The 23859-nt window shown below is 54.5% G+C and overlaps 1 long non-coding RNA gene across 1 annotated transcript; it reads left to right on the top strand.

The window, feature by feature from the left end:
- Nucleotides 1–369: 369 nt before the first annotated feature.
- LOC118971140 (uncharacterized) lies at nt 370–23347 on the top strand. Its single transcript, XR_005059440.2, has 3 exons — nt 370–491; nt 796–912; nt 22905–23347. It is a non-coding gene; the product is annotated as an uncharacterized lncRNA (long non-coding RNA).
- The last annotated feature ends 512 nt before the right edge of the window (nt 23348–23859 follow it).

Raw genomic sequence — 23859 nt, 5'->3', positions numbered from 1 at the left:
CTGTGGCCAGTTTTGGTATCTTCATGTTCATTTTCTCCCTCTTTCCCAGCCCTGCTGTGGACTGTGCCAGGAGATCCCCCCTCCATCGCTGCCCCTTGCCGCAGGTGACGGTGCGCCTGGCCTCCCACGTGGACTTTAACCCGCTGTTGTTTTCCCTGCAGTGTCGTCTTCCTCCTGCCCACCCTCTTCTCCTCACTGTAATCCCCTCTTGGCTCTTCCGGGAAACCTGAGTCTGATGTTTTATGAAATATTCTTATTGTCATAAACGTAATACCTCAGACTTTTCTTCCAAATCCCTGGGATATTATTCTCATTCTTTACAGCTGCAGAATTTCATCATGAGCCACACGTTAAACTGTTTTCTTATCTCTTAAAGAGAGTGACTGGCCCAGGCTCAGATCTGAAAATGCAGAGACCACAGGGTGCAAGAGTCCACCCCTTGGCAACTGCACCTGGGGGCCTGAGCCACACGCCTGTCAGCTCCTGTTCAGGTCAGTCTCAGGCCATGGGTTTTAAGCTGGAACCTGTGGATCTCGGGAGGTTCTGGAAAGCCTTCTGGGGCTGTCACCATTCTTATTTTCCCACAGGGGAAATTTTGTTTAAAACTCTGCTGGAAATGTTTGCCACCCTGCTCCAGGCTCCTCTGGCCTGGACATGGGGGACATGGCTCTGCCCTTCACACAGCTGGCAGGATGCCGACTCCTGCAGCGTGGGCCAAGGGCACTCTGTGTGGCTGTGTTTCTGAGTTCACTCTGAGCCCCCTGCCCCCCTTCAGTGTCCCTTGTTTGTCCACAGGGCCAGGGCTTCTTATGGAGACTTTCTTGTGCTGGAGGGCTAATGCATGTGCTTGGAGGCCAGAGGAAGTCAGAGGGATGCCCTTGAGATGACAACCCACCAGCCACCACTTCCCGGGTAGGCGCTGCCTTGCCAGTGGGTTTCAGCCCCGGGCAAGTGCACTATGGATTTAGTGAGACTGAGAGATGACAATGGAATGTTCTTGGGGTGAGAGGGTTTATTACCTGACTTGTTCTCCCTGCAATAGTTTGAGCACTAGAATTACATCTGCATCTGCATCCAGCAGTCTGCAGGTCTGTAGCCCTCCTTTGTCTCAGCCCCTACCCACAGGTGGCTCTAAGGACCCAGAAGGGACCTCTTCCTAGGGCTGGACCATCTGATGTCATTTGTTTCTTGACACCACCGCTTAGAGAGCTCTTTATATAGTGACTCAGCCAATAATAGCTTATTGCCCACAGGTGTGGAAGCAGTAGCCTAGCAGCAGGGCAGTTACATCATCAGGTAGTTAGGGTCAGGTGAGGGTCCTGGCTGCAGGAATCCCAGCTTTCCCCACAGGTGTGCTTCCCTGACCCATGTGCACTGGGTCTACTGCAGGAGGAAGGGTGGCAGCCGTGGTCTCTTCTTAGTTTCTGACATGTAGGCTCAGAAGGTGGCATGTTGGGCAGACACTGACGTCACTTAATGTTCACACTGACGTTCTCTTTTCAACAAATGCCCGGTGTCTTGCCATTGGGTTTTAGCCCCGGGAAAGTTTGTTATGGATTCAATATGACCAAAGAAATTGACAGCAATATGTTCTTTGGGGTGAAAGGGTTTATTACCCGGCTTGTTCTCCTGGCAGTAGGCCGAGCACTAGCATCTCTGCCCCTGCCCAGAGCACTGGGCCGAGCTCTCTATATAGCACAATAATAGCTTATTGCCCACAGGTGTGGAAGCAGTAGCCTAGCAACAGGCCAGTTACATCAGCAGGTGGTTTAAGTTCAGTGAGGATCCTGGCCATGGGAACCCCGCTTCCCCGCACGTGGATAGTAAGCAATGTCAGTGATCAGCAATGCCCACATGTTAACAGCCTCCTGTGAACTGGGCTCTGTGGCTGCATCTTATGCGTGTTCCCCACCATCGCTCAGATGTGACCCAGGACTCCTGCTGGGGTGCACGTCCTGGTCCCAAAGCCTGGACTTTTTCACTAAATGTTTCCTTAGTTCTATCATGGAAGATTTGTTTTTGCCATTTGTGCATTTTCATGGTTACCTGAAGGAAATTAAGAAATCTCATTTACTTAATATCTTCCCATGGATTTTTTAAAAACCAGAATGAATTTAATGTGGTTCAAGAGTTGTTTAGAGTGACTTAGGAGATCTCTTGGGGATGGAGATCTTGGGTGCCAGTCTCAGGCTGAGAGGTCAGCTGTTCTCAGTGAGGCTGACCTGCATGGTCACACATATGGTCTGTGCTCTATTCCAGAGGGACAAGGACATGGACAAGGCCACTGGGGCACCTCTGCAGAGGTGACACACCCTGCGATTCCTTTAAAGCTGTGTCTCTTCTGGGACATGTGGCCATGGGTGCCTCAGTGTCCCTTGTCCACGGTGGTGGAGGAAACATATGGGATGGTCAGGGGGATTGTGAGTGGCTCTGTGGCTGCAGGAGAGGTGGGGGAGGGAGGCATTGGAGCGTCAGGGGCCCAGGTCCTGCCACGTCTGGCAGCCCCTCCTGCGAGTGTCCTCCCTCTGATATGACAGCAACACTTAGTGGGTGCCACAGGACTATCACCTCGCTTCCACTCCTCATAGCTCCCCTCAAAGGATGTGCCATGCTCCCCTCAGCTTTGGGATAAAGACATGGGGGATCCTGGAGGCCGCTGAGGGGCTCAGCCCCGTGGAGCTGGTCAGCGGTGGGCTGCCCTGCAGACGAGGGTCTGATGCGGAATGCGAGCTCAGGGTATGCCCGCAGCTGTCCAGGGGTCCATGGTGGGGCTGAGCAGGCACTTCCACTACTGAAAGCAGGACACCAGGGGAGCACGTGTGTGTCCCCGTGGAGAATGATGGTGATAGTTACCATCTATGCATGAAAAGCACAGTTGTCATAAGCAGAGAGAGAGCCAGCTTGGGCTGTCCTTGCAGCCGAAGTAATCTCATTTCTTAGTCAAAATGTGTCTCTCCCATTCATTTCTCCACGTCAGACTGCTTCTCTCCCCTTTAATTTCTCACATTTGTCATTTTATAAAGGGCTCACTTTATTCAGAGTAAAATGAGATGTGCGCTCTGCTTTGAGAAGCCAACCACCTAAGGTCAAAAGCCAGCACCTGGGAGAGGCATCGAGCCCCTGGGTAATTATGTTTCTAAGCAGAGGGGCTGGATTTTCCTGCAGAAGGTCACTTGGTGGGCCCAGTTTTTACCTCCAGCCTTCATGACGGTGGCCCAGTGTGTTCGCACTTTAACTGAAGCCCCACTGTCCTTGCTCTGGGTCAGGACACCGTCGTATTCGAAGAGTGGTTGCTCTTTGCATGTTTTGTATGTTGCAATAATATTTTCTCTAGTATTTTTTGTGCATGCGTTGACGTCTATGTAAGAACCCAGGTGGAAAGCATTAAACTTCTGCTGTAGAATATTTAAGACACCAGCTTTGGGAGGCTGTGAAGATACACTTGAAAATACCTGTGCTGTGTGAAACATTTTGTCAGGGCTTGCTTTAAGTAATTGTTATCTAGGTCAAGTGTGATTTCACTTAAATTAATTAAAGCTACAGGATCGAGACTAGACGTACTAAAATTATTGTTCTCTTACCTCTACAGGTTTGCACAGGTGTAGAGAGATACCATGTAGAGCTTCAGCACAGGGAGGGGTATGTCTGTTAAGAGGGAGACTGCATAGAGCTGGATAAAACATCTGTGAACTGTGATTAGCCAAAGTTCCTCAATTTCATTTGGACTGGTGCTAAAAGGACACATTTGCTAAATAATGAATAAGACAGATGCTCCAATTACATGATCATATTTGCAAAAACAGTTTACTTAGAGTCAGAATGTCATCAGAATGGGAACTAAGTGGCACCTAGCCCCTTTTTAGCCTGAGTAAGGGGTGGAGAATTGTGGATGAGGACCACCCAGACTGTGTCATATTTTCTGGTCTGAATGGAGGTTTTCATTGCTAACGACATTTTTGACCCCAATCTCCCAATACCCACACATCTGACAGACAACATGAAATAAATGCACAAAAGTAACTGTAAATATTCAAAACACTAAAACTAGTAGAATCAGCATTCAAGTCCCACAAAATGGGCACAAGGAGAGCCTGGCGGTATAGTCGTCGGCACTGTGACTCTAAACTGGAAGCTGGTGTGGTCAGTGGGCTGACAAACATTGGCCGTTTCCTCCACGGTGGCTCTAAGGACCCAGAAGGGACCTCTTCCTAGGGCTGGACCATCTGATGTCATTTGTTTCTTGACACCACCGCTTAGAGGGCCTGGGGCTGTTTGGGGGTTTTGGGGGCCTGGGTCTTCTGTCTCTGAAGTGGCACTGATGCCGTATCACCTCCCTGGCTGGCTCGGGGAGCCGAGGCCCTCGTAGAAGCGTGGAGTGGGGTGCAGGCCCACATGTGGATGCCGGTGGCTACAGGGCCAATTCAGAAATAGAAGTCTCTGGGCTTCTCACGTTCGCAGACCAGCTGGCCAGGCTGCCTCCTTCTTGTGTGCCAGTCATTGCCCGACTCCAGCCATGTGTAAAGCAGCGTCTGAGGGGACGGCCCACTCCAAGTCAGGCCCCGTGTGGTGCGGTGCAAGCACAGGATGAGGCAGGCCGAAGGCGACCGGTGTGTGCACCTGAAAACGTGCCGTGATGGGGGAGAACTGCTGCGCTTCTCCATATGGTCAGTTTTACTGGTGAACTGTGGCTAGCATGGTTACAAATTAAATTTAAGAGAAATTGCTGGTCTTGCACCTAAATGAATGAATTTTTAAAGTTCTGTTGTTTTATAATTATAAAAATAATATATGCTTTTTGTGAGAGAGAGCATAAAACGTAAATATTCATTAAAACCCCCCTTGGCCCTGGCACCATGCCCTTAGGGTACAGCACTGCTGGTATTTATCTTTATTCTTTAAAGTAAATATAGCCCACCTTATAGGAATAGGTGCCACCTGTGGGCACGGCTCTGCATGCTGCCGAGAGTGGGCAGGGCCCTGAGGGGCTGTCTCCTGCAGCGCCCCCTACCGCCCACCGAGGGCACAGTGATTTGCCCTGTGCACTGCACTGGAGGTGCAGGTGGGGAGCGGAGTCCCAGCTCCTGTCTCTCTTCTCCATCCTGAAGCTCCAGGCTAGTCCAAAAGCATCAGGCACCCCTCCAAATTCCCTCTCTCTGTCTTCAGAACCAAGAGATGAGCCTCCGGGTCCAGAAGAGCTGACCACGGAAGGAGCGTGTTGCTTTCTGGCCATGGATAGAACCCTAAGGATGAGAATGTTCTCCAGGGGACGGCACCTTGACGGCTCTCTCCCTACCCATGACGCTCCTGCACCCCATCAGCCTTGCCCCCCGGTGGTGAGGTGGTGGCTGCAGAGGCAGGACCAGCCCAGGACTGTTGGCCTCCAACCCCACGCTCTTTCCACCATGCCAGCCTGCCCGCCTTTCTAAGCACTGTAGTTCCTTTCTAAGAGGTTTCGTGTCCACTACTTCTTGTTCCCGGAGCTCATGGCCGTGTGCCAACAGGCTGAGAAAGCCAGGGTTTGTGTGTCACAGTGCCTGTTGTCCTGGAGCTCGCGGAGACATGAGGTGGCAGGTGGACGTGTCACGACCGTAAGCCCTTGATTTTTCCCAAGGCTTTTCTGTGTCGGGGGCTAGGTGGCGCCCCCTCCGAGAGACGGTTCTGGAAGGCAGAGGCGGGGGTGGGGGGTGCTTCCTGGATGAGGGGCCCTCTGAGCTGGTCTCACCCTTCCCTCGAGGGCTTGGGAGTCACAGCTCTTCTTCCCCCTGAGATATCAGAATCAGATTCTGGCTCAATTTTGGTCTTTAAAATATCATTTATCTTAGAGCGATTTTAGGGGATATGTTATAATTAAAGACATTTGACCACCCTTCAGAAAATGAAAATCAAAGTGAGTTCTCCACTTCGAGCTCACTTGGCTAAGCGAGCCAATTCTGGTTTCATGTGCTGTTTCCACAAAGTGCTTAATTTTGCTTCAGCTCAGTGGGCCTTAGAGTTTCGGGGCTAATGGGCATGGAATCCCTGGCTGCTCTCGGAGGTAATTAGATGGAGAAAAATTATCCAGGCTATTTTGGTGTTGGCCAAACATTTTGAATAGGTGTTAAAGAATGATTATCAACTTTATCTTAATTGTTGTGCAGCAAGTTAACAGGTAATTAATATTATGGGTATGAAAATCTTCTCCGTGATGGGCTGTGGCACCGAGAATGGAGGGACTCCGAGCGGGCAAGTGAAGCCCCCTCTCACCGCTGTTGCCACCCGCCTGACTGCAAAGTTACAGGGTTTATTTTGTCCCAGTCTTAGAAGGCTCTGGGCATCTGTGCCTGGGGTGTGGGGCCGCCTCCTGCAGGTCCCCTACCCTCCCACGGCCCCCACCCCAGCCAAAATGGGTGCCTTGCGTCTCTCCTTTCCTGAAGTTCTGAGTTATTCCTTCAGTGGCTCCTATGAAAGTTAAATCCTTTCCTCTGCTCTGTTCAGGAGGACCACCTGCCCTCACACCGGTGGGATACCTGGAGTGGTTCTTTCCACAACCAGCACATGATGGGGGGACCGAGCCCACAGTGGGATGAGCTCTAACTGCAGGTGGGACCCACGAGTGACCACGCAGCCCCCTGGGGCTCTGGGGCTTGTTTGGCTGCCCCCCGATTGAGAAAGGAGGGCCCGTTTGGTATACTGCAGGGTGGGGCTCATTTCTGCCCTGGGTATGTGCCAAGCTTCCCTATAGGGTCCCCCTGACCCTGACCCGGGGCCTGAAATTCTGTGTCCTGGGTTTCTGAGGACGGGAACTTCAGTGGAGCGGGAGGTCACACGAGTCACCGAGAATCGTCAGGTCCCAGCTGTTTGGGGCTGTTAGCAGTCCTGTAGCGCTGGCTGCTGGCTGGCCTGATGGCCACCGGGCTGGACGTTCCCCTGGCAAAGGTCCACCGTTCCTGCTCCCTTTGTGCACAGGAACCTCTGGTGCAGAACTACAGCCTGTCCCTGCCCCAGGGTGCTTCTCGCCATCAGGCATGAACCTGGTGTGTCCTCTGCCTCCCCCACTGGATGTGACCTTCGGGACCACAGGGCTGGCTCACTGCTCCTTTCCTGATCCATGTGGTCACTCCACGACGCGTATATGGTGTTAGTTTATAGGACGGAGCCCATGCATCCATTCTGCTGCCAGGTCCACCTGGACTCTTCCCAGACTAGGTGGGAGCACATAATCATGGGCCGCCAGTGAGGGGCAGTTTCTAACACTGTCCCCACTGTCCCTGGGAGGGGTGGCCTGTTAGGGCCATGTGTATCCGTGCCCCACTGCCCCACGTGTCCTGAGGCCACTAAGCAGGTGTTTAGTCCCTGCTCCACCAACCACGACAGCTGAGACATGGCGGGGGCAGGACCCCGAGTGCCTGCCTGTGCTGTCTGAGCCAGGGAGCCGTCTGAAGCCCCCTCCCACCAACGGTGTCATATTGTCTGAGGACAGTGACTCATCTGCGTCAGGTGGTGGCTTGCACAAACAAGGGTGCAGTTTGTCCTGTTCTCGGTCTTTGCTGTTTACTTGACCTGCCTGCACCCCTGCAAGGACAGCCTGCCTGCTGTTGGGGTGCTGGATCCTTTGTGAGGGTGCCCCTGGGGTTGTTCCAGGAGGAATGGGGGAAGGGAGACGCGTGTGGCATTGGTCACGTGGCCATGCTGCCTGCCCAGAACCGGCCCTGTGCCCTGAGCTGCAGGGACCTGGGCAGGGAGCTCTGGGTGCTGGGGGCCAGGAGTGACCCCAAAGAGGAGAGCGGCGTGCAGAAGGCCTACCCCTTGGGTCTCCCAGGCGCCCACAGACACTTCAGTGTTTTGCCATCACTGTAGGTTCCTGGGCTGTGTTCTCCATTGCTCTTGACGGCGGAATGGCCCTCACAGCCCTGTTGCTTCGGAGTGCCGGGAATGTCTCCGTGTGTGGGGCCGGGCTAACAGTAGGGATCTCCTGGGGGGAGAACCGGTGGCCTCACTGGCTCACACCTCCCATGTTTTCCAGTGTCCTTCATGAAGAACCGCAGCAGCAAGTGTCCCGTGCTGAGGTGGCCGCTGGCTGGCCCTCTTGGGGGCCGGCTGTGAACTCTGGCCGTCCAGGGTAGAAGGTCCTGGTGGGTTAATACTCCAGCCCCCACCCCACCCCTGTTATGGCTGACTTAGAGCAGAGTTTGCTGCCACTCAATTTGTAGCATGAAGTATCTGGTATCCACATCTAATTTCTTAACTGTCAGCTTTTATTTGCCAACATGGCAAGCCTTTATTTGTTTCTATTATAAAAACAAATCCCCCAAAGTTAGTTCTTAATTTTGCAATTCCAATTATCTGCTTATGGACACATCTGCAGTAAGAGCCGGCGGCAAGCAGCAGCGCCTTTTGCAGGGAGGGAAGCTGTTCGAACTTCCGCAAGAGCGCCAGGTGGTTTGCCTGAGGAAAGTCCTTCCCTAAGTGAGCCCGAGGTGGGCCAGTGGGCTGCAGGGGGCCCCGGGGGAGCTGCCTGTGGCAGTCCCCACCCTAGGCTAGCGGGTGGCGTTCTGAAAGTCCCCGGGGGCCCTGGGGGCTTGCCCTCCGACAGCCTGCCCTGGTGAGCCTTAGAGGGTGCTGGGTGCCAGTGCCTCAGAACGGGGGCCACCGGATGTCACCCTGGATCTCTAGGTGTCGTTTGTGCTATGATGGTCTGGAAACCATGTAAGTGTCTTGAAATGCCAAGAAGTGAAGTGAGATCTACTGTTTTGAAGAAGAAACCCCAGCCTGAACATCGTGTCTTCCTTGTTCAATGTGCAGTGAACACAGGTGTTTATTTCCTTCCTTGGTGAGTATTTACTGAGCACTGTTTGGGGTGCTGGGCATCCAGTGACGCATGAGAAGGAGCCCTGGTGCAGCTGACATCCCTGTGGGTGTGGCCGTCACGCGTCCTGTGCCAGGTGGTGGTGAGGCCTGCAGCGTGCTGGGGGCAGGAGGCAGGTGCTGGGGGCAGGCGCTGCTCTCTGATCTGCGGCCTGGGCAGGGACAGCCCGCCCGGCAAGGTGATTTTGGAGCACATACTTGGGTATATGTGCCCATCTGAAACTCATGGCAAAGCCGCAGGCACAGCCAGACACTGTTTCCGGAGGGTTGTACATCCCTGGTGCACAGAGCTCTTGTCTCTGCAGGCACCATCCTCAGGATGTACATGAGGGATCAAGCTCTGCTCACCTGGCAAATGAAGGTGAGGGGTTCAAAGTGGGAGTGACACCAGCCATGCTGCAGGTGGGAGGCTGTCCATCAGGATGGCCCTGGATGGAACACAGTGGTCTTGAGGCCAGCTCAGTGCCTGCTGGGGGACCAACCGCCATACAGCCACCAACTGCAGGGTTGCCAGGGGCCGGTCTCCCTGCCGCCTCCCACTCCCTGGGCCTGGTCCCTGCGCTCTCGCCGCTGCATCAGGTGTCACAGCCCAGCCCAAGGGTCCGGAAGGTGGAGGAGGGGGCAGTGGTAGTGTCAATGGGCAGGGTGCCCTCTGAATGGAGCCTTGAGCAGAAGAGCCATGGGCACCACCTTTGGGCATCCGTGTGAGCTCAGGGCTGGTGGCACGGCAGGGGCTCTCGTTCTTGGGGGGCTGCAAAGTGACTTGGCCCCTGTCAGAGGGCTGGAGAGAGCAGGAAAACGCCCGATCTTCACATTTTCTTCTAGAATCCAGTCATGGTTGGCAAAAGAATGAGGGGGTCTCTCGGGGTGCACAGTCCCTTCTGGGAACGAAGAGGGTGGACGGCTCCTCCGCAGCGTCTCCCTGGGCCCTGCCTCCTGCCCTCTGAGCCGGGCAGCGAGTGGGAGGAGCCGGGCCCGTTCTCTGAAGGTGGATCTTCATACTGCACTGATGGCGCGACTCTGTGCCCGGCGCCCCCTCTGTGCTTGCTTGTGTGCCCCTGTGGAATCCTCTTCAGCAGTTTACCAGGCCTGGTGTATTTCTTTGTCCCACTGTTTTTCCTCTTCGCATAGATTACATGTTTTCAGTAGCATCTGCTGTGAATTTTAATTATGATGCTCAACTCCAAGGGAGCCTCGCAAAGCAGCCAGCATGGTTAGCAGTCCAGAGCCATGGTTAGGGCACAGGGGGTCGCAAAGGGTGCCAGGAGACGCGGAGGCGAGACAAAGGAAGTGTAGGGCAATGATGCTCCCCTTTGTAAGTCCTCCACCCCTTGTTTAAGTGAGGGACCAGTATGTATAAAATCACTTGTTTTCTTTTGTTTTTTGCAGGTAATTGTCCTTTAGTTCTTTAAGGCCATATCACAAAGCCTCAGCAGTGATTAAAGGAGCAGGTATGGGATTTGCAGCTCAACCAAAAATGGAAAATGAAATTCTATGTTTGGTTACTTTAAACTGCAAAAACAGGCTTAGAGGATACAATACACATTGGGTGGCTATTACTCATCAGCCTAGGAAGACTTCCCAGAATCCGGTGGGCTATACACATCCCCTGAGGTCGGTTCTGTTGTCACTGGTGGTAGTTCTGTGTCGGCCAATACATAACCCTTGACGATCTTGCTGCTCCGAGCGAGGCAAGCCCGTTGCATGGTCCCAGGGCCCCGGAGGGGACCGGACCTCTGCTGGACACAGGCGGGTGTCCTGCCTTTGCTGGGCACAGGCCTGGCAAGCGAGGTTGTGTCTGTGCTTCTGTCACGGGAAGCCAGCACCAGGACTGCGTTTTATTTTAGGAGCTAAACTACTGCTCGTAAACCATAATTATGTGGTGGTTCTTCACTGCCACTGCAAGTGGAAGGGTTGCTGAGAAGGAGATGGGAAACACCTCCTCTTGGAACCCTCTGTCCCAGGCTGAGCTGAATTTCTAGACCTCTAGGCAGGAGGCTTGGGGATCCGCCAGCAGGCTGCCTCCCGCGGTGTCCTGGAGGGGCATGCTGGGCTTCCCCGAGGGCAGGGGGGGACGGCCATTCTCGGGAGCCTTGGGCGCCACATCTGCCCAGGTGTGGCTGCCTCCTGCCCCGCCTCAAGGCCTGCAAAAGCCTTGACGTTTGCCCCTGGGGTCTGGGACATGCCGGAGTCATCACTACCCAGGCCCAGAACAGGTGCCAGAGACTGTCAAACTGCACTTCACTTTCCGCTGTGCTTTCTTAGCCAGATCATCCTGGCTGCCCCGTGCCAGCTCTCCATGCAGACAGGGGTGGTGCTGACGGTACCAGAGCCCGTGTGGTAGCACATGGGACACATGGGGGTGGTGCTGGCCTAGTGGGTGCCAGGGGGGCATTGCATCTACCTGAGGGGGTGGTACAGGAGGCCTGTCACTCACGGATGGTAATACTGGGCTCAGAGGGTTAAGTAATTCACATTCACCCAGGCAGAGCTGGGTTTGGAGTGCAGGGCCCAGGCTGGCAATGATCTTGCCATTTTACCGGTCTGGCGATCTCACCTAGGGCCCCCTGAGCCAGCCTCACACCCCTCCGTTGAGGCCCCTTGCTCCGACCTGGCCCTCCTCACCAGGCTTCTTCACCCTGTGGCTCTGATTCCCAGGCCATCTCTGTGCCCTGGCCAAGTCTATGTGGAGACCCAAGGATGCTCCAGAAGCATTCGGAGGCTTCCCGGGCAAGCGCACTTAGGAAGTGCCTGGGATCCACGGGCTCTCCTCGCAGGTAGTGCCTCATTTCCTCTGCACCCTGCGCGCTCTGTACCCTCAGCAGATGTGCTGGCATGTGCTGGTCCCCGTGGTGTCCAGGGCAGCACTGCGGAGCAGAAGCGGGTTCCACATTTGTGGCCTCACAGTGTGAAGAAACGAGGTGGAGGGTTGAGTGTCCTGGGAAGCAGGAGACTTGAGAAAATTGGTTTTCTGCCGCTGGCCACACTATGGCTGACTCCTGGTGTGAGAGCGGCAGCCCCCGGGGCATGGCTGTGGCGGCCATGTCAGAGTGTGGGCGCCTCCCAGGACTGCCTCGGGCAGAGGTGGCCCTGGGCAGTGGATGTGTCCCCTGGGGAGATTTCCCACCTGAGTTGCTTTGTGAGGGGCAGGCACCTGTGAACGCAGCTGACCAGGACCCTGGGCGTGACCTGAGGCACAGCGGCCTGGCAGGTGGCCTCCTCCATGCTTGTCTCAGGGCCCATCAACCGTCTGCGGGCAGGCGTAGCCTCAGGACTTGTGCAGGAGCATCAGCCACTCGAGAGGCAGGTGCCCCAGGTCAGAATGGACAAGCTGGTGGGTTTTCTTCTTCATGGCACAGATACCAGGTCCTGGAGGTTCACCCACAGATGGCAAGTTTGCTGAGGCCTTGGGGGTTGTTAGCTGCCTGCAAACAGCCCATCACACCACCTGTGTGCTCCTGGGTCCATGTGCCCAAGAGCCACGTGCCCCTAGGCTCCGTGCCCCTGGGGCCCGGGTGCCCCTAGGCTCCATGTCCCTGGGGCCCATGTGCTCCTGATGTACATGGCCTCACAGTGTCTGTGTGCTTCTGGGGCTCAGGCAGGCTCTCCAGGAGTGTATCTGTGAACGTGAGGTTCTAAGGAAGTCGAAGTCCATTTGCTCCGTGTCCTTATCCTTCCTAAGCTTGACCACCTGATGTCTGCCCGGCGCCTGCTATTCCCCGTCCAGGTTCCCTTCTCTGCCATGCGCAGTAGAGGCAGGCCTTGGCAGGACCCTTGCCCTCCGGCTCTTACCTCAGTGCGCACCCAGGTATGAAGACCACCAGCCAGTCAGCGGCGACCTGAGGTGCCGACTGAGCCAGGAAAACAGATGCCCTCGAGGAGTGAGCCAGGCCCTTTTTCCAAGTCACGTCACTCCCATACCTGGGTTTTAAGGCGAAATCAAACGACCTGGTCTAGCTGCTAAGCTGGTAGATAATTAACACTCACGGAAACAATAGCTGTGTGTTTTCTTGCGTGTACCTTGGAAGAAGTGCAAAACTGATAGAGCTGTAACAAAACTCCATTCTCATTCAGATAGTTTCCTCAGTTCATACATCTATAAAGAATAAGCGGAAATAGATTTAATCCTTGACCCCAGTCCCAGTCCAGCAATAGTTAATAGAATCATCCGAAGATAAATGAACCACTTGGAAAAATCTGTTCCATCCATTTCAATGAATAATGCACTTCTAATAAGACTTTATTTTTATGTTTAATATGCTTAAAATCTATCAAAATATAGACACCATTTATGTGTTGTGATTAGTTATGCACTAGTAACAATGTAGAAAAATTCAGTCCAGAAGAAAATTACTCCAACACTTAGAGTCCACTGGAAACAAAAGTATACATATACTTTGTATCAGCATTCTGGGCAGAGAAGCGCTATAGGGTGGAGAGGAACACAGTTTCAAGCCCAAACATTGATCCCCTCAGAATAAAATTCTTTCGGAGAACAGAAATGGAAAAACAAGTTTAAAAGGAAGGAAAACGAAATGTGTAAGACTCCAGCTCTTAGAGAACCTGTTCTTGAATTTTCAAAGTGGGTGAGGATGGGTATGGAATGCCTAACTACTTAGATTTCATTTAGTACATTTAATATGATGTGACAGTTTCATTTTAAAATGCAAGTATTTATAATGTGCCAGAATTGGCATCCTATTCCACTCTTTGAACATGTAATGAGCACCTTTAGGTCAGCTTGCGGAGTCCAAGCGGCCGTGAGCAAATGGAGGGTGGCGCCTGTAGGGCCCTGGCCTCAGCCAGGTGGGGAGGCAGAGGGTGTCGGGTCTGAATGCTGGACTGAATGCCTTCCTCCCAAAAGCATCCGTGGCAGACTTGATGGATTGTATTTTAAATAAACTTCCTTTTTTAGATTTACAGCAAGTTGCGCAGACATACAGTATTTCAGGCTGTCTCACACCCAGTTTCTCCTATTGTTAACTTCTGTTTTTCTGGTCCATTAGCCACAGCTGAGGCTTAATGCTGATGTGTAATTGCTAACTAAAGTCCCTCTTTTATTCAGACTTCCCCACCATGTCCCTGTCGTCCTGGGCCCCCAGCATCCCCAGGCCTTTGGTCTCATGTCCCTCGGGCTCCCCTGGGCTGTGACAGTTCCTGGGCCCCCTGGTTTTTGGTGACCTGAGAGTTTGCAGGGCTCGGGGCAGGTGTTCAGGAGAACGTCCCCACTGGGATTTGATGACACTTTCCTCTGCGTGGACGGGGGTTATGGGTTTAGGAGGACAGCACAGATGAGAAGCCGTCTCCTCACGTCAGGGCAGGGTCTGCGGCCTGCTCGCCTTGTCCCTGGTGTCCCGACCTTGACCCCTGGGAGGCCGTGTGTCAGGATCTGTGCTGTCAGGTTGTTCTGGGAGGGAGGCCGCCAGGCACAGCCTACCCAAAGCGCGGTTGTGCGCCCCCTCCTGGTGCGAGGGAGGAGCGAGGAGCGGTGGGACTCTGAGCACTGTGTTCCCAGCTCTGAGTCTGCCCACATGGTCCCGAACAGGTGTGTGTGTGTGTGTGTGTGTGTGTGTGTGTGTGTGTGTGTGTGTGTGTGTGTGTGTGTGTGTGTGTGTGTGTGTGTGTGTGTGTGTGTGTGTGTGTGTGTGTGTGTGTGTGTGTGTGTGTGTTGTGTTATATTTGTGTGGTGTGTGTGTCCCTGCCTTGGATTCATACATAATACCTGCTCACCCTATAGCGTTTTCCGTTCTGCTTTCAAGCTGCCCTGGGTGCCGGCTGCTTGTGGACCTCATCCCGTGGGGGCAGCCTGGGGTCCTGGCAGCACCTGGGGCAGTGTGTGGGGGGGTGGCCTTGGTGGGAGGCTGATGGCCCTGTGCTCTGCGTTGGGCTGAGGGACTTCTGCAAACTCGTGCTTGAAGGGCCTGCTCGCCCTAGAATCTGGTGCACTGAGGAATGTCCCGTCTGCCCTGTGGGGCTGCCCACAGCTGATGGGTGTGCCCTGTCGATCCCCCGTGCCTGTGGAACAGAGATTTCCACTGCAGAGAAGAGGGGCCATGTGAGGGGCTGCTGGTAACCTTCCTGTTAAAATTGCTATGAATTTTGGCCCAGAATATGGCAGGAATCCATTTGGGACACAACTTCAGTTTGAGCTTTCCTTTGGGGTGTGTGTGTAAACCCTGTGGGTGTGTGGGAGGGGTGTGTATGTGTGTGTGTGTATGTGCAAAGAAAGCATGCACCCAGCCAGTTCCTACTGCCCTGCTCCAAACAAGACTACGGTCGTCAGATCCACTGGGACCCTCACAGCTAAGAGCATTTTGAGTTTTGAACGAGGCTTCTAATTCCACAGATATTGCTACGGAATGGCTTTCAGAGGAGTTTATAGCCCTGCCAGCCCGGCCTCAACGACTCACATGTGTGTATTGTTGACACGCGCCTCACTCCTTTGTGTTCAGCCCTCTTCATTCTGCAGCTCCAAGCCCCCCTGAAAGGGCCGGACCCACCTCCCCGAGGCGGGACAGCAGCCTCCCAGTTGAAGGTCACAGCAGGGGCGTCCAAGCTTTGGAAAGGTACCTCCTAGTGGTTTTGTTCAAGATGAGTAGTTTCTTTGTTGTGGTGTCACACTTTAATTGTGATAATTTTTTCCCGTGTGTGGTGTGAACAGAAGAGACTCAGTGCTGGACTGTTGCAAGAGACTTGGTGGGGAGGGAGGCTGGGAGGCCACGGTGAGGGCGGGCGCTTGGCTGCCAGAGAGGAAGCGGTGGGAGGGTTGGCCTGCGCCCCGGGCCATCCCCCGTGTGTTCTTGGGCTCGTTGAAAATACTTAGAAACCTGGAAACAATGTAACTGAACAAACTCCACTTCTGACATCGCCTTACGGTGTGTCACCACCATCCTCTGGCTTTGCGTGCCTGGTGTCTGGGTTTTGTCAGGATGGTAAGTTCAGTCTGAAGAACCCTGCAATCTGTGCCCCATGCACAGCCCACGAGGGTTCCGTGCCCATGGGGCATGCTGGTGCCAGCGTGGGGATGCGACTCCCATCCAGGGTTCTTCCAGAAACAGGTGGCTGGGTCCCTCAGGAAAATGGGCCACAGCAGATCCTGGGTATCACCTCCTGTCACTAAGCCCTAGTACTACCGCGCTACCAGAGCTGTGATTTCTTACTTGTGAATGTTAAGTGTTGTTCTCATTGAGGCCATATTTTTCTCTTTACGAGCATGGTGAGTTCCATGTCACCGTCGGGGTGTGTGAGAGTGTCACTGGGGCGCCTGCGTGGGGAGAGACAGGCAGTTTTGTTGCACTTGCTGAGGTGTGAGCCTTCAGAAGCCGGGTTGGCCCAAGGCCGCCTCTCCCGCCCGGAGACCCCGCGGACAGGGCAGAGGTGGGGAGGGTGGGGGGATGGATGGAAGGAGCGGAAGTGAGATGCAGTGAGCACAGGCTCAGAGGAGAGGCCCTGGAGGCGGGTGTGTGGTGGCAGAGTGGTGGGCCCTGCCTGCTCCGTGCGGTCCGGCCAGTGAGTGTGGGGTCCCTCCGCCCAGCACGCCAGATCCCCCGGCCCCCTGTGCATATGGAAAATATTCACTGCCATCACACGTTCCCAGGCAGCCCCTTTGCTGAAGCTGAGGACCACCCCTGCACCTGCCTTTCACAACTGAGGCCTCGCCTGCAGGCGGCTTACCTGCCAGTTCTGCTGGAATGGGGGCTGCGTCCAGCTCCTCCTGATAAGGCGATGTTTTCACTGGTGTTGAGACCTCTGGGACTCAATGATGTCTCCTCTTTTGAGGAAAGAAATTAGCATTTCTTTTTCTATTTCGGTAACAGAGGTCTTTCTGCTTTTCTCCGCTGCCAGGCTGCCAGTCGTGTAATTCCCACCGGGTCCTGGGACCTCCGCCCCTCTGTGGGCAGCAGGAGGCACAGAGCTCCCCGGGAGCGAGGGCGGTGTGCCCTCCCTGGCGGAGGCAGTGCGCGCACCCATGCAGCTCCATGTCAGCCCGTGGCGCTGGTTCAGGCCGGCCCCTCCTGCCTGAGGGTGGCCGAGGAGGTCTGTCCTGGCCGTGGGTTCTTCCTCCGGGGATCAGTCGGTGGCCCGCGGTCATGGGACCTTGTGGGATCAGTCGGCTGTGGGACCCAAACATGCTGTAGTTGTGGAGGACCCCCTGCAGTCCTGTCCCAAGTGGGTGACTGTGTCAGGAGGGCCTCTGCTCTGCCACGCCCGGTGCTTTCTGACCAGAATTGAACGCCCCGAACAGAGGGTAGACATCACTGCCGAACATTGATCCATTCACTCGCTCGCCACCTGTCATTCAACGTCTCCTCTGTGCTGACGCGGCTCTTGCTGGCGTGAGGATGGTGAGAGGTAGAGAGCGGCAGGTCCTCCTAACAGACTGCCATCGGCGGGAACAGATCGACCAAATAAAGGGACAAGTCAGAGTTTAATCCGGTTGGGAGAAGTGTGGCAGGAAAATGCCACAAAGAGCCAGCGGAGACCTGGGACGTCACTGGGATGCACCCTGCAGCAGCTGCCCTCCGGTGGGACCTGGCTGGCCGAGGCACCCCAGCACCCCACAGCGGGATGTCCCGGATGCCAGGGACACCTTTACCTGGTCGTCACAACCTGGGGCCAAGAGGCAGGTGTACTGAAGGTCCGACTTGGGGGCTTGGGCTGTGGTCTTCCCCTGCATGTTGTCACTGGAACTGTGTGATTTGCAGGTTTGCAAACACCGTGCCCGGGGACCTCCCTGGTGAGTGGCCCATCAAGTTCATTGAGTTTCCAATCAGACTAATTAGGCGAGGTGGCTCCCTAGGTAAATCACAGCATCGCCACAGTGAGGCTGATCGTGTCTCCTGGGGAGGGTGCGAGGCGCTTAGGAAATAGCACCAAGCCCAAGGTGCTCTCCCAAAATAAATACAAACTGATTGCCACCTGCTTCACAATCAAAGTTGACAAAGTTACATCAGAAAGAGCATTTATTTCCATACTAATTTCTTTTGAAAAATAATCTGGGAAGGTCCTGATCTTGAGACTCTGAATTTGTTAGGCAAGTAAACAAGTGAGAAAATGCTGCTGGTCCCCAAAGTTCAGATCCCGCGGGCATGGTGTCTCCCCCATGGAGGACGAACAGCAGTAGGGGCTGGGGGCTGCCGACTCCCCACCTGTGGGGACACCAAAGCTTTGGGGAGCAAGAAAGTGGCCCCTGAGCTCAGAGCCCCTCTCCCAGAGTCACTGAGAAGTGCTTTTTCTGGCAAGACTCCTGGTGCCTTTTAAGCCACACTCCCAGGCAACAAACAGTCCCATGTCCATGCTGGAGAGGAGCCTGGTCACGGGGTTTCTGAAGCCGGAGTGGCTGTGGAGGCCATGGCAGCTCCTCCTCTGTGCACACGGCAGCCAAGAGGCTGGGGGAGGAAGGGGGTGAGCTGTTACGAGGTGGTGACTCAGGCCCATCCCACTGTGCCCGAGCGTCCTCTGTCCCTTCTTTCTAGGAAACCTTCCCTTTTTTAAAAGTGAAGTTTGCTCTGAATTTTCTGCAGAGTGTGAGGCATGGATATGGTTTGAGGTGGGGGGGTTCTCTAAGGAAGCCCCTGATGGGGGCCAGCCAGAGCTTTGCCCCCATCCAGGTCCCGAAGCACCTCAGACACCCTGGTGGCACATGCCTGTCACTAGCTGGCTCTGGCCTGGCACCAGGAGTGCAGGGGCATGGAGGCCCTTAGCGACCTTTTGTCTGCTAACCCAGAGAGAGGTTTCCAGAACTCTGTTACCTGGGAGAGGGCTCTCAGAGGTGTGAACAGATAGCAATACTTACCTGTTTGTCACTGTCACCTGGAGGTGGTGACTCTGGCCCCAGGTCACACGGAGGCCCCGGGGCTGCCCCTCTCTCTCTTTGCCCATGAGGGCGTCCATCCCAGGCAGGGGGTGTCCTGGTCCCAGTCTCTGCTCCCTCTGGGCCTTCACCCTCTGCCTTCGTGGAAGGGGTCAGTGCCGGGTGAGACGCCGTGCTTTAGCAGTAGGACCTGCCCCCTGAATTAGGTGAGCAAAGCTCTCTGCAGATTTCTGTCATCTGACTGAGTACACAACACTGAAACCAGAATGCCAATAGATGTTAACTGGTCCTCCCAGGACACCCGGGGGGATCCATTCATAAACAGGCTCTGAAAATATGACTCTTCCTGCTTCACTGCTAGTGTGGCTCCTCCTCAGGGCTCGGCTGCCCCTGTGGGAGCTGAAGTCTGTTCTCCGGTGTGGGGGTCACCCGTGGGATCCACAGTCACTCAGCTTTCTTGCAAAATCAGGTGGTTATGTCTGTAAGCAACATGCTCTACTCGGTTAACGTGATGGGAAAATGAGGTGGACTATAAAATCGGTTGTGTGTTCCCTGGGCCATTCCAGTTCAGTAATACCTTGTGTGTCAACTGTGAGCCCAGCTGATGCCCGTAAGCAGAATAGGTCCCACCTAGAAGCAGAGGGACAAAATGCACTCTCAGCTCTGGGGTACAGGAGGGGTTCTCAGCCAGGACAGTGGATCTGAGGTTGTCATCTGAACTCAATCGCCTGGGCTCAGCGGGAGTCAGGCATCGGATGGTCTGATGGCTGCATCTTCCCGCCACAGCCTCTGAGGCCTAGAATGGTGGGTGACCTGGGGGCTGGTCATCATCCACCCAACTTTTCTCAGGCACTTCTGCACCCACAGTGTCTGCCTTATGAGTGCAGAATGCTATGGGATGAGGACTCAGCCATGGTGGTGGCCGCATTAACTGGTTAACTCTCTCACCCTAAAAACCTTTTTTGCAGTTGAAGTTGGAGGTCATGACCTTTTCTTCTTTTCAAGGCCAGAAGCACACATTTTGGGCACTGGACCCTGAGACTCACCTTCCCTGCCTGCCCTCATGGCACGTCCTCTATACGTGTGCGGGTCCTTCTTCTTGTCATCCTGGGCCACTCAGGAACTTGCTCCTGGACCTGCGGGGAACAACCCTGTCCACCCTCCCCAGGGGCTGTGTCCCCTGCCTCTCATTGACCGAGCCGGTGAAGCCTACCCTCCCTGAACGGCCTTTCCATCTCTCCTTTGCATTTTCAGCCCCTTTCATCCAGGACATATGCTGTTTCTTTCTTGCTTCTGAACTTTGAAGGAGGCTGTATTCAGGTTTCCAATCGGATTTTAAATCTTGGCTCTTCCTATTATCATCCAGTGAGACATCAAATGTTAAATATGAGCGTTTTAACTTTCTGAGACCAATTTAACAAACTGCCTGCCTTCCCAAAGACTCTGTTGGTTGTGAGGTCTGGCTCCTTCTCCCCACCCCTTCCGATGGCCTGGGGCTCAGCCCCTTTCTCAGCTCCAAGAAACACTGGGTTTTGCAGTTCCTGCCTTGTGCTTTGTATTGTCATTGCAGCCATCTGCATTGGACCCACAGGGTGTGTTCTGCTCACCGACCTTTCTCATCTCCCCTTGACTTCCTGAAGTAACTAGATGGGTTTCTGCCAGGCTCTCCCTAGTGTAGACTCGACCAGCATACCTCTAGCCCCATCTCCCATGCTGGCTGAAGGCTTGCTCCTCAGCTGCGAGGGCACCCCATTCCTCCCCACCCCTACATGTACTTTCTGTACAACCAGGACCATCCCCAGGGCTTTCCTGTTGAGGCACACGTTTCTGCCTGATTGCAACCCTTTTGGCTGCACACCTGGTGTTGATCTGTCCTGACTTTGAGCCTCCACAGAGTCTCCACCCATCCACTCACCCATCCACTCACCCATCCACTCACCAATCCATCCACTTACCCATCTACTCACCCATCCATCCATCCACCCATCCACTCACCCACCCACTCACCAATCCATCCACCCATCCACTCACCCATTCATCCATCCACCCATCCACTCACCCATTCATCCATCCACCCATCCACTCACCTATCCACTCACCCATCCATTCATCCATCCATCCATCCATCCATCCATCCATCCATCCATCCATCCATCCACTCACCTATCCATCCACCCACCCATCCACTCACCCATCTGTCCACTCACCCACCCACTCACCCATTTATCCACTCACCCACCCACTCACCCATCCACTTGCCCATCTATCCACTCACCCATCCCCTCACCCATCCATTCACCCACACACTCACCAATCCATCCATCCATCCATCCATCCATTCATCCATCCATCCATCCACCCATCCACCCATCCATCCATCTATCCATCCATCCATCTGTCCATCATCCATCCATCCATCTATCCATCCATCCATCCATCCATCCATCACCCATCCACCCATCCATCCATCCATCCATCCATCCATCCATCCATCCATCATCCATCCATCCATCCATCCATCCATCCATCCATCTATCCATCATCCATCCATCCATCCACCCATCCATCCATCCATCCATCCATCCATCCATCCATCCATCCATCCACCCATCCACCCATCCACCCATCCATCCATCCATCCATCCATCCATCCATCCATCCATCCATCCATCCACCCACCCATCCACTCACCCATCTATCCACTCACCCATCCACTCACCAATCCATCCATCCATCCATCCATCCATCCATCCATCCATCCATCCATCCATCCATCCATCCATCCACCCATCCATCCACCCATCCATCCATCCATCCACTCACCCATCCACTCACCCATCTATCCACTCTCCCACCCACTCACCAATCCATCCACCCATCCACTCACCCATTCATCCATCCACCCATCCACTCACCTATCCACTCACCCATCCATCCATCCATCCACTCACCCATCCATCCATCCATCCATCCATCCATCCATCCATCCATCCACTCACCTATCCATCCACCCACCCATCCACTCACCCATCTATCCACTCACCCACCCACTCAACCATCTATCCACTCACCCATCCACTCACCCATCCATTCACCCACCCACTCACCAATCCATCCATCCATCCATCCATCCATCCATCCACCCATCCACCCATCCATCCATCCATCCATCCATCTGTCCATCATCCATCCATCCATCCATCCATCCATCTATCCATCACCCATCCACCCATCCACCCATCCATCCATCCATCCATCCATCCATCTGTCCATCATCCATCCATCCATCTATCCATCACCCATCCACCCATCCATCCATCCATCCATCTATCCATCATCCATCCATCCATCCATCCATCCATCCATCCATCCATCCATCTATCCATCATCCATCCATCCATCCACCCATCCATCCATCCATCCATCCATCCATCCATCCACCCATCCACCCATCCATCAATCGATCCATCCATCCATCCACCCACCCATCCACTCACTCATCCACTCACCCATCTATCCACTCACCCATCCACTCACCAATCCATCCACCCATCCACTCACCCATCCGTCCATCCATCCATCCATCCACCCATCCATCCACCCATCCATCCATCCATCCACTCACCCATCCACTCACCCATCTATCCACTCACCCATCCACTCACCAATCCATCCATCCATCCACCCACCCACCCATCTACTTACCCATCCATCCATCCACCCGTCCAGCGTTTGCACCCCTCCGCCTGTGCACTTGGTGCTTTGATAGCATGCAGACGTGAGAAGCTGCGGCTCCTGCCCTCAGGAGGAGTCACTGTGGCCACTCTCTGCAGGCACCGTCATGTACTCCCTCCTGGCCTTCTTCCCTCCAGTGCCTCCTTTGTGCTCTCAGCTGCGTGCTACTCCCACCACTCCCCCGAGACCTCCTTCTTGCGGCCACCAATGCCCTCCACATTGCTAAAGCCACCTGAAGGTGTTGGTCTTTACCTTCCTTGACTTTCCGTCAGCTCTCTGGACACAGCTAGCCGCCGGGTCCCTGGGGCACTGCCCTCTCCGTGTGCGTTTGGAGGCCCATGGCCGCTCTGGGGGTGGTCAGAGGGGGGGCAGCTGAGGGAAGCTGCAGCCTCTGGGAATCCTGTCTCCCCGCCACGCCTTCCTGCCCTGCGTCTCCTGCCTGATCTGTCCCTGCCAGAGTCCTTGCTGGCATCTGACTGACTGTGTGTCTCACGGTCCCCTCTCCCTCCAGACACTATGGGTGTGACACTGCTTCGCCCTGAGGACCGCTCTCCCAAGCTCACCTGCCTGCTGACATCGCCGCTTGATGCCTCTCCAGAATCATAAACGGAACGTGTCTAAAACTGAATTCATCACCTTCCTCTCTTTTCCCTCCTTGGTGATTATCACCCCAAACAAGTAAAAAGCAATCCCAAAGGAGAAGCCCACTCCTCTGCGGAAGCCCTGATTCGAGAGGCCAGAAGCCACCCCCACGCCAGGCTGTTTTCAGCCCTGGGGCTCCTCCTGTGGCACTACTTCCTGCCCAGCCTGGCACAGTCCTTCCTGTCTGCAGGCCTGTCCACACCACAGCAGGAGCAGTTTCCAATGATGCAGACCAGATGTGGTCAGTTTGTAGGAAGCATTTATACAGAATTTGTTCCCCTGTGATAGCAGTTATCCCCATTAAAGGAAGCCTTTTTCGTGCATGTGTTGATCCCTTCTCTGCCTCACTTGCTGGGTTATAAACTTGCATAAAGGGAGCTCGTTTACTTGTGTGTCCCCAAGCCCAGGACTGGGCTGGACACAGGAGCCAGGCAGCTGAAAGCCTGTTGAGCTGAAGGAGGTCCCCTCTGGCCCCTGCTCACGGTGCCCACTGCATTCTGCCGCACAGCGGACTGGTCAGGCGGCCTCCGCCTCCTGCCGCGCCGTCCGTGCTCCCTTAGCCTTCCCTCGCTTAAGGAAGGAGGTACAGGGGAGCAGTGTAGTGGCCGGCATCTCCACGGAGTGACCGTTAGGACAGCTTTGAGGGTGTGGTGGCCCCTCACAGTGTGATGGGGTTTCATCAAAGGTGCCATGCCATTCCCTTTTCTCCGGGTGACCATCAGAGAGTTTTCTTTTTCAAGTTTATGCCCTCGGTGGTTCAGTGGAAGTTATGGTGCCCCTAACAGCTGTTACTCCTTGCAACAGTGCATTAGAAATGAAGCTGA

This window comes from Manis javanica, chromosome 7 (genome assembly GCF_040802235.1).
Source record: "Manis javanica isolate MJ-LG chromosome 7, MJ_LKY, whole genome shotgun sequence".
In the NCBI taxonomy this organism is placed as follows: domain Eukaryota; kingdom Metazoa; phylum Chordata; class Mammalia; order Pholidota; family Manidae; genus Manis; species Manis javanica.
This window is presented reverse-complemented; position numbering and strand designations above follow the sequence as displayed.